This window comes from Salvia splendens, chromosome 16, assembly GCF_004379255.2.
Source record: "Salvia splendens isolate huo1 chromosome 16, SspV2, whole genome shotgun sequence".
NCBI lineage: Eukaryota > Viridiplantae > Streptophyta > Magnoliopsida > Lamiales > Lamiaceae > Salvia > Salvia splendens.
Genome location: NC_056047.1, coordinates 22,276,232 through 22,286,024, shown reverse-complemented (window position 1 = coordinate 22,286,024; position 9,793 = coordinate 22,276,232). Strand labels below are relative to the sequence as shown.

Here is a 9,793-nt window from a genome sequence, read left to right as displayed (position 1 = left end):
CAACTGTTTCTACCACGCAGCTTTGGGCACTTCGCCATTCCGAGCGTTGTATGGGAGGGACCCTCCACTGCTGGTGGCGTCCCCACCGTCGGCTGCCACGCCCCCTAAGGTGGCAGATTTTATACAGCAGAGAGGGAAGTTGCTTACAGAATTGCGTACAAATCTTGACTGTGCTCAGCAACGGATGTGCGAGGCGGAGAATAAGCACAGGAGGCACGTGGAATTTGAGGTTGGGGACATGGTGTGGCTGAAATTCCAGCCTTACAGCCAACACTCCATGGCCAAGCCGCTTTCGGCCAAGTTAGCCAGACATTTCTACGGCCCTTATGAGGTGTTGCATCGCGTGGGGCCAGTGGCGTACCGTCTGCGCTTGCCGGAAGGGAGCAGAATTCAGGACGTTTTTCACGTCAGTCTACTTCGTGAATTCATGGCGGGTGATGAGGGATCAATTCCGCGCAGGAAGTTGTCGGCGGCCTTCGTAGGGGGCAGGCCAGTGGTGACCCCTGTGGCCTTTGTGGATTCACAGGTGCTGTGGCATGACGGCAAACCGACGGAACACGTGCTGGTGCGGTGGTCTGACGGGACAGACTCGCCGTCATGGGAGCCAATCGATGTGATCAGACGGCGTTTCCCGAATCTCCCCCTTGAGGTCAAGGAGACTGATAACCAGAGGGGTTTATAAGGACACCCCGAGAATACAGAATGAGGAATCGCCCGCAGAAGAGGTAGCGCCGGCGACGGCCAAGAAGACAGGGAAGCAGAGGCAACAGAAGAAGAACGCGAACAATGCGGAGGCAAGATCGTTGAGGCCGAGGGATCGAATCAAGCCACCGCAGAAGCTGGCAAATTACGTCGCCAAGTAGCGACGTAATTAAGTGGGAGTCATTCATTTTTCCTTTCTTTTTTTTTCTTTTCTTTTCCTTTTCATATTTATTGAGTTATGGATTATTACTTATGTTATTGTAATTGAGTCTGGCGTTTTATAAGCCCCGTTCGGGTTTTCTTAGTTGGTTCTTTCCCGAACGTATAGGTTTAGTCGAACCAACCCTAGGGTCTTAGTATAAATATGGCCACTCTTTTATTATTTGTGCTATCAATCAAATCATATTATTCTAGCCTAATTATTGTGCAACAAGAAACGCTATCCTAATTGCTGGCGACGAGAATCTTTCTCACGTACAACCCTTTCTCGCTGGAAATCGCCGCCGACCCAGACCTCCTGGGCGCCGGATAATTCTCGGTTGTGTTTCTTGTAAGTGTATTAATCCTCGTTAGGAGGATCGCTCTTAACAGAGAGAATATAAGATGAAGGTGAATTAGTATGATGATGGTTACAGTTGAGTGGAGAAGCATGGAGTATGTCTAATCAAAGACTTTGGAGAAAGGCGTATGCTCGGAGTGAATATGATAAAATTTAAGGGACAATGGAGTAAATGTTGATTGGTTAATAGTGTCGGGGGCCAAAGGTCTCGGGTTCAAGTCCTTCGTGGCGCGTCCTTTAAATTTATTTTTATTTAACAATAAAAAAAATAGATTAAGATTAGGGCGTGTTTGATAGGCGTGAATACCAGGAAAACTGACCATCTTCTGGTCAACACCCGCGTTTGATAGCATTGTTTTTCATACTTTGTGGCCCTTGAGAATATGCCTGGCCCGGTCAGGCCCAAGAAACTATACGCGCATAATACAGAAACCTTTTCCACTTTTTCTTTAGCGTTTATTTTTTGCATTGGAGTATGTGTCAGGAAAGTGATCGTCATTGTCTAAATTACCCTCGAAAAAATTCAAAATTTTAGGACATCCTCCCAAATTTGAGAGGCGAGCGGCGAATTTTTTCACATTTTGTTCATCACTCCCTCCCGTCGACGAAACTCGGTGTGCCCCAACTTTGAATCAACAGACTCTTGATTTTCCTTACCACAATCATCTTTCGGTGAGTGTCTTCTTTGCCATTTCTTTTATCTGCGCATTCGCCGATGTGCTTATTGCTGCACCGTTGAGTTATTATGGATAGGTGATTAGGTCATGAAGTTTGGGCTTTTTTTCTTGTGGAATTTCTGTGTAATTGCAAGAAGCATTTTATAGAGCTTTAATTGTCAGTTTTCGTCAACCTTCTTGGTCCGGGTGGACTTGTATTTTTGTTGATGCCAAAAATCTGCCAATCTCGCACAAATTGCGATTTCATAATTTTCTGTGTAACTTAATACCCAGTTCTGTGTTGTATTTATTCTGTGGTTCAGTTACAATTTGGAGTATGTTGCCATTGTCTAATCGTTGATACTTGTTTTTCGAGCTATATTAGCATACATTCCATGTTTAGGGGATTGTTTTGGTTGGTGTTGTGTTTTGGTGTGAATGTCCGTCTAATTTCTGAGGTCCAATTTTAACAGGAGATTAAAGTACGTTCTGGAACCATGGCCAATGGGGGTTTGTCCAATGAAGCTCTCGTTTTGTTGATTTTAGACATTATTCGAGTACATCGATTAAGGATTACTTGCTGCCTTCAAGCATATGGGATAGTAGGAGATGGAGACGAAGAATTGGATGGTCAAAGGGTTAGGTGTAGGTTTTCTCATACAGAACGAATTCCCACACAGGTGCATTGCCTCACGCGACTTTTGGGGCTAAATGACCAGGAATGTATTGACAGTCTTCGAATGGATAGGAATTGCTTTGGCCGACTATGTATACTGCTACGTGAACGGGCTGGCTTAGTAAATGGAAAATACATTATGGACGAAGAACAAGTTGCGATGTTTTAGTCAGTACTTGCCCATCACAAGAAAAATCGCGTGGTTCGATTTGAATTTTGGCGTTCCGGGCAGACTATATCACATTATGTCCATGTTGTGCTCAAAGCTGTGATTATGTTGCATGAACTATTCTTGGTGAAGCCGGTACCATTCGATGAGAACTGCCAGGACGCGAGGTGGAAGTGGTTTTCGGTGAGATATTCATTCTGACATTGTTATTCACATATTTTGTTGTCCAATTTGTTTTTGTGCGCCATACAAGAATTGCATATCTTGTTTGATCTTGTGTTTGTGGTTGCTGAGATGTTATAAGGTTGCTTAGGAGCATTGGACGGGACATATATCACCGTATTAGTTGATAGCGAAGATAAACCATGCTACCGGAGTAGGAAGGGCCAGATTGCTACAAATACAATGGCTGTTTGTACTCGGGACATGCTTTTTTTGTTTACGTTCTCGACGGTTGGGAGGGATCAACCAAAGATGCTAGGGTTTTACGTGACGCAGTGACACGTGAACATGGTTTAAAAGTACCTAGAGGTGAGTCAGTTGTTTAGGGCATCTTCATGGTTTATCAGTGACTAATTTTGGTTTTATGTAATCCAATTGTTTGCTTTAGGCAAATATTACTTATGCGACAACGGTTATGTAAATAGTGAAGGATTCCTTACACCGTTCAAGGGCGTCCGGTACCATCTCAAAGAAGGGGCCCTCATGCGATGATGCCTCAGAATCCACAAGAAATGTACAATATGCGTCACACTAAAGTGAGAAATGTGATAAAGCGTGCGTTTGCCGTTGTGAAGATGAGATGGGGTATATTACATAGCGCGTCGTACTACCCAATCAATACACAAGTGGAGTTGATTCTATCTTGCTTTCTTCTTCACAACTTTATAAGCGGCCGAATGACAGTGGATCCAATAGAGCTAGAGTTAGATGGTGATCACATCGACATGGGTTTGCAAGAGGAGCTACCAGAGAAAAATGTTTTTGTCGACACGGTTGAGGCAACGCCGGTGTGGAATAATAAACATGATCAACTAGCCGAAGCTATGTGGCTTCATGAAGGTACTAAAGTACAATCTTTTCAGCTACGCATGAGTACTTGTCTTAAGTCATCGTTGGTTTTCAACATGACATTTTGCTCCATTTCAGGTTGAAACCAAAGTCCTTGTGATACAACAGCTGCTGCACATGGATTTCAATGTCGAATCTGATGAAGACGATGTATTTGAGTTCTATGTTTGTGTTCTAATTGAATTCGAAATATGCAAGTGTTGTGATTTGGTGTTCGTTTATCGAATTCTCTGATATTGCATCGTATCGTAAGTATAACAATGTGATGTATTAATTTAGATTTGTGTTTAGAGGACATAAAATTTTTAGATTGATTACTTAGTTTTAACTAAACAATTACTTTGTTTAATTCTCATAATTTTGCATTTATAATCCGGCAACATTACACTGGTGTTATGTACACATAATGGTAAAAATTTGGTAATAATTGGTCATCAAAATCTCCAATAAACTACCCTCCATATACCATTGAATTAGTTTGTTGAGGTTATGCAGTTGTACAATAATATCAACATATGAACTCATTAATTTTAAACTCCATTACAGTTTCATTAATTGCAGGTAGTTGAGGAGATTGTCACTCACAGTTGGCATGATTCACACACAATTCAGATAGCAGTAGGGGTGGCAAAACGGGTAGCGGGTAACGGGTAATCCCGAACCGGGCCCGTTACCCGACGGAATCGGAAAACGGGGCGGGGTCGGGTATAATAATTTTGGGTTTTGTGGGTATCGGGTATCCCGATACCCGACCGGGTAATCCCGATAGTCCCGAAAATACCCGATATATATATTGAAAATTTTTATAATTTTTTATTTTAATACTTGCTCTTCATGATGTAATTGTTTTAAAATTTTAATTTATTAAAAATCATAAAAAGTTTCAAGTGAGACTATTACATTCATCAAGTAGTATTTTTAAAAAAGCATCTAAAATATACAAAAAATATTTAAAAAAGAAGATTTCAAAAAAATATATTTCGGGTCGGGTACCCGCGGTGTCGGGTGTGGGATACTCGACTCGGGTATCGGGTAATACCCGACTAAATGCGGGACGGGTATCGGGACTAACTTTTCGGTCAAAATCAGGTACCCGTTTCAACACCCCTAGTTAGCAGACTGTGGAATGTACCATACACGAAAATATTAATGGAGAAAAGTCACACAAAGATACAATTCAAGTATGAATTTGATGCTATTTTTCATGAACCTATTTTGTTGAAGCATTGAATATGGCATGGGCGAATCCTATTGTAGCTGTGGATGAAGTGATTTATCAACCAAGATGTAACACCATATCCACATTGTTTCAATCGCACAAGATCTCCTTTGTAATTAGTCAATTTCACATTAATGGTTATTTAATATCTGTTTCATGTGTTCAAATATAGTAGGTGTCGTTGCATTTCTCTATATAATAAATGTATCCAAGCAATAACTTCCAACAAGTGACAACCCATTTCAAAAGCAATGGCTCTAAATATTCCACCACAAAACACGTTTCTCTACAAATCCAACTGGACTCATGCACTCGATGAAAACTTGCTCGAAACCATCATTAGCTTGAAGCATGAACATGACATGACCGGTACTGTCGTTCCCAAGCCCTTCTTCAACATTGCCGCTGCCGATATGGCGTACAATCTCGGGGTGTCCATGCCGTGGGAAGCTCTATACGACCGACTGCAGTTCCTAGAGAGTCGATATTTGTCGTTCAAGGCTTTAGTGAAGGAGGATGGTGTAAGGTAGGATGAGCCAAACAACATCGTTGTGGCCACCGATGACACTTGGACTTCTATTCTGAAGGTGACATCTACAATCAATTCCCCCCGATCCATTTGTTGCCTTGATATAGAAGTTCTAATATACTTCCTGTGTATGTAGAAAAACCGACTAGCTGGAGCGTACTATCGCCTTGCTGAGCCAGCCTACTATCAATTATACAACATGTTTGGGCCGAAGGAGGAGACGCAAGACTGGGAGAACGAGGTCATAGTCATCTCAGACACAACTATCCCACTGGTTGCAACCAATCCCGACGGTCCAGCGCTCGTGGCCGAGACCGAGGATACAGTCCTTTCACCTGTTTGGCCCAATGAGCTGAAATCACGTCGTAAACTTTTCGATGATGATCAAAGTGATGGAACTCGCGAGTCATCCAGTGGAAGGCATACTATGCCGCCACCGCCATGCCCACGGAAAATTCAACGCCGCCCTCCTATGCCAAATGCATTTCCATGCGGCAGTTCTTGTGCCTGCTCAAGCCCTGGTGGTTGGTGGAAGAACATGAACAATTGACGTCTATCTGGAGTACCCTTGTAGTGCTTCATCATTAGTAGTATCCCTAGTAGTGTTTCATCATTATCAAAGATGGAGATAATTTCCTTTTGGTATCCTATCGTATTGATTGTATTAAGAACATGATGAGTGGGATGTAGATGCACTTGGCTTGCAATCTCACGTTATGATATTATAAGTTATGTTGCTTTAATATCTTGTCAACCACTTCCTCCTCGATTTTATATTCCTTTTGTTGCAATTCAAGCCTTTTTGTACTACAAACATATTTCTTTCAATATGCATTTGATGAGTTTTTAATGAAGTTGGTTGAGCTAACCAACCCCAATCAATGAATGACAACACTTGGAAGCCTAATAAATATACAAACCTACCCAATCCAATTGAGGCTATAAATTGAAGCGAATAGAACGAGTTGTGTTCTTAGCTACCATTTTTGGAAGATTATAGCCAAACCTCTATATTTTCCTCCATTTCCATCGCATTCCCTTTACATGGCGCCATATTTCTGCAGACTTTATTTCCATGTGGATAGCATAAATTGTTTGGTATTTTGTTCATAGTTGCATGTGAAATTTGATTATCACTCTAATATTTGTTTCATTTCTTAGCTTTTTCATTTGTTTTTCAGAAAATCCCCAACCGATTTGTTGCCGAACTGGAACTGCCTCTTCCGGCGAATTGTAGAATCGAAAATGAATTTGGTTGTGTAGCCTCGGTAGTGTTTGAAACGAGTGGGGATGTCCATCAATTCGCACGAGGCTGGTTCCATTGTGCAAGAAACAATGCTCTACTGCATGGGGACTTGCTAATAATCAATTACGAGGGGAATGAATTGTTTACAATGCAACGATATTGGGCTGGATCTCGGTTTCCTCCGTTAGACCACGCAGATATGTCATTTTGTACAAAATAATCATTGTGCTATACGATTCAACATAGAGAATGTTGATGTCCTTCATCCTCACCGTGCAGAAGCATTGGAGTTTGAACCATCCGATGAAGAGAATGTTGGAAATTCAGCTAGAGCGCGTGCGTCGGCCGCATTAACATCGGGGTCTTACAATTACCTTTATTAGTCGTCTATAACTCATCGTTTGTTGTTAATGTAGCGAGTGTATGTTATGTAATGTTATGGGATTGAGTAGTATGCATTTCCGAAATACAGGGCCCAAGTATCATGAACATTACCTATAAAAACAAATAAGGGGTCTTTATCTACTAAGTTCAAGAGTTTGCCCCAAAATATACAACCACAATAGTGCGTCAAAAGTAATTGTCTGCTTAATAAAGTTTGGTGACATTAATATATAAAAGCACTAAAGCAAGATGTAGGTCACGTCTACACGGTGCGCAAAACACAGATGTGTTGCATTCAAATGTGGCCGTGCTTCTCCAACACATGCATCACGTAGGTAAGACGCGATGCCTCCGGAAGACGCATGAACAACTCAACACGCTCCACCTTATCGATGATGATCTCGGAGGCATCAATTTGCTGCACTAGCGTAAGATCTGGTATACCACTCAGTATGTCGATAACTTCCTTACGAGCTTTGCTAAGTTCGAACTCAAAGCCAACCCGATTCGTCAGTTTGTCAAGCCGGTCATTGGTATCATCTTGCATCCGTCCAAGGATCTCAATCAAACCCACTGGTGGGCTGGAGGATTTCCTTTTTTATCCATATTTTTTTGTTTGTAGTGAATCACCTATGCTCTGGCGGTGCTTTCATCTGGAGTGGCCACCGGCCTCTGCTGAAGGCTCGGGTTGGCTGCTGAATAATCACCAGCATCAATAGGGGATTCCAGCCCGACATCTTGTTGATAGGATTGAGTTTTCCCAGCATAACTGGCATATTCATCATATGTGTCTTTTGCAACGGTCCCAACAACACGATCTTTTCCAAACAGCACCTTCCAATCATCCCATAGAGGCCATGCTTTGTGTCGCATACCGCGTGCATTGGCATCACGCTATACAGAAAAAGCATAAAACAACCAACCATGCAGTTATATTCTCATGTAATAAAGCATTTACCAACACTACAAAACACAAAGTCAATAGCAATTTATGAACTATACAGAGTTTGATATGACCAACCTTAACAATCTGATCCCATTGGTCGTCGTCACAATCAATTTTGTAATCTCCATTCATGTTGAAACCCACACCACTTCGTCCAAGTATCATACTCAGAGAGGAGTAGCTCTTCTTCCACTAGCTAATCTTCGAATTGATATGAGGAGCAACCTTCAAGCCGCATCTTGGGAACTCCCGATTCAGAGCCTCTTCAATCCGTTGGAGATATCCCCCGCGAAACCCATTGTCACTTTTCCAGCCATGTGTGACAAGATCCTTCAGAGAAGACATAAGTATTTCTTCTTGTGCGATCAACCCGGGGCCTTGGACCACGCCCTAGGCCACTGCTGCCTGAGTGTGAGAATGTGTATTAGTTACAACAAATCCATTGAACACATAAATGTATGTATTTACCATAAACTACTTCCAACGATGTTAAGTTTTCTGACCTTGCGAACCTATGTTCATCTCGACGGAGTTCATTGGGTGGTACTCCCTCCGTTCCATGTTAATAGAGTCATTTTTCTATTTTGGGAAGTTCCAAGGTAATTGAGTCATTTCTATTTTTAGCAAAAAGTAATTCTTCTTTTTACTTTATTCTTTCTTCATCTCTCTTACTTTACTCTCTCTTACTTTTTTCATCATCCATTTAATACACTATTCTTAAACTCCGTGCCGAAAAGAAATGCCTCTATTAACAAGGAACGGAGGGAGTAGTTGTCGGTCATGGATCAAGCTACTGAAAAGAATAACACACAGACAAACGTTTTTTGAAGCTTATATGTAAAAGCATAATGAGGTTAAAAATTAGCAAACTAATAGAACATTGAAGCTGATAAACAAAGAAAACAATAATTTGGCCCCAATATGAAATTAAATAATGGAAACACAAACGAAAAGTTATTTTCGAACACTTTTTGTTCTCAATGCTGCCTACAGCAGATGCTTATAAATGTGGACCAAAACATAGCTTCAACTTCACAACCAAACGATTAAACTTATTGAATAATCGAGGTAGACCATAATGTCGGAAATACGCGTCGGGTTATGTCAAAAACATATACTAATCAAAAACATAATAAAACCCACTACAAATATCAAACATTCAATTACTGAATAGTGGCTTACTTGGAGATCTTCTTCTTCACCTGAGATGCTCAAATATGAGCAGGGGGCTCATAGATAATAGAACACCTCTTTTTTTTTTGTTAATATCTTAATCAAGAATATTAATGCAAACTTACGTATACAACACTAATCAAAATATGTTTTTATAAATCAATGTACAACCTTTTTGTCAAAATATATTTCAATCTTTAATACTCCGTCCACGGAAAGTCTATATTTGACATTTTTAATGTCCATAAAAAATAGTTATAGTTCGAAAATGAGAACTTTATCTCCTTACTTCATCCAATTTTTCATAGTTTATCTAATTTTTCTCCCTTCCTTTTTGCTTATCAATTTTTCATTAAAATTCGTGATATCCATAAATATAATAAATTTTTTTGGACGAAATGAGTACTACTATTTAATCTCATTTCAAAATACATAAAAGAAATAACAATATCATATTAGGATT

General features: G+C 40.7%; 1 long non-coding RNA gene across 1 annotated transcript; it reads left to right on the top strand.

Moving 5' to 3' along the window:
• The first annotated feature begins 6,570 nt into the window (after positions 1-6,570).
• On the top strand, positions 6,571-7,294 carry LOC121771448. The gene is made up of 2 exons (XR_006044042.1): positions 6,571-6,679; positions 6,763-7,294. It is a non-coding gene; the product is annotated as an uncharacterized LOC121771448 (long non-coding RNA).
• Positions 7,295-9,793: the final 2,499 nt, after the last annotated feature.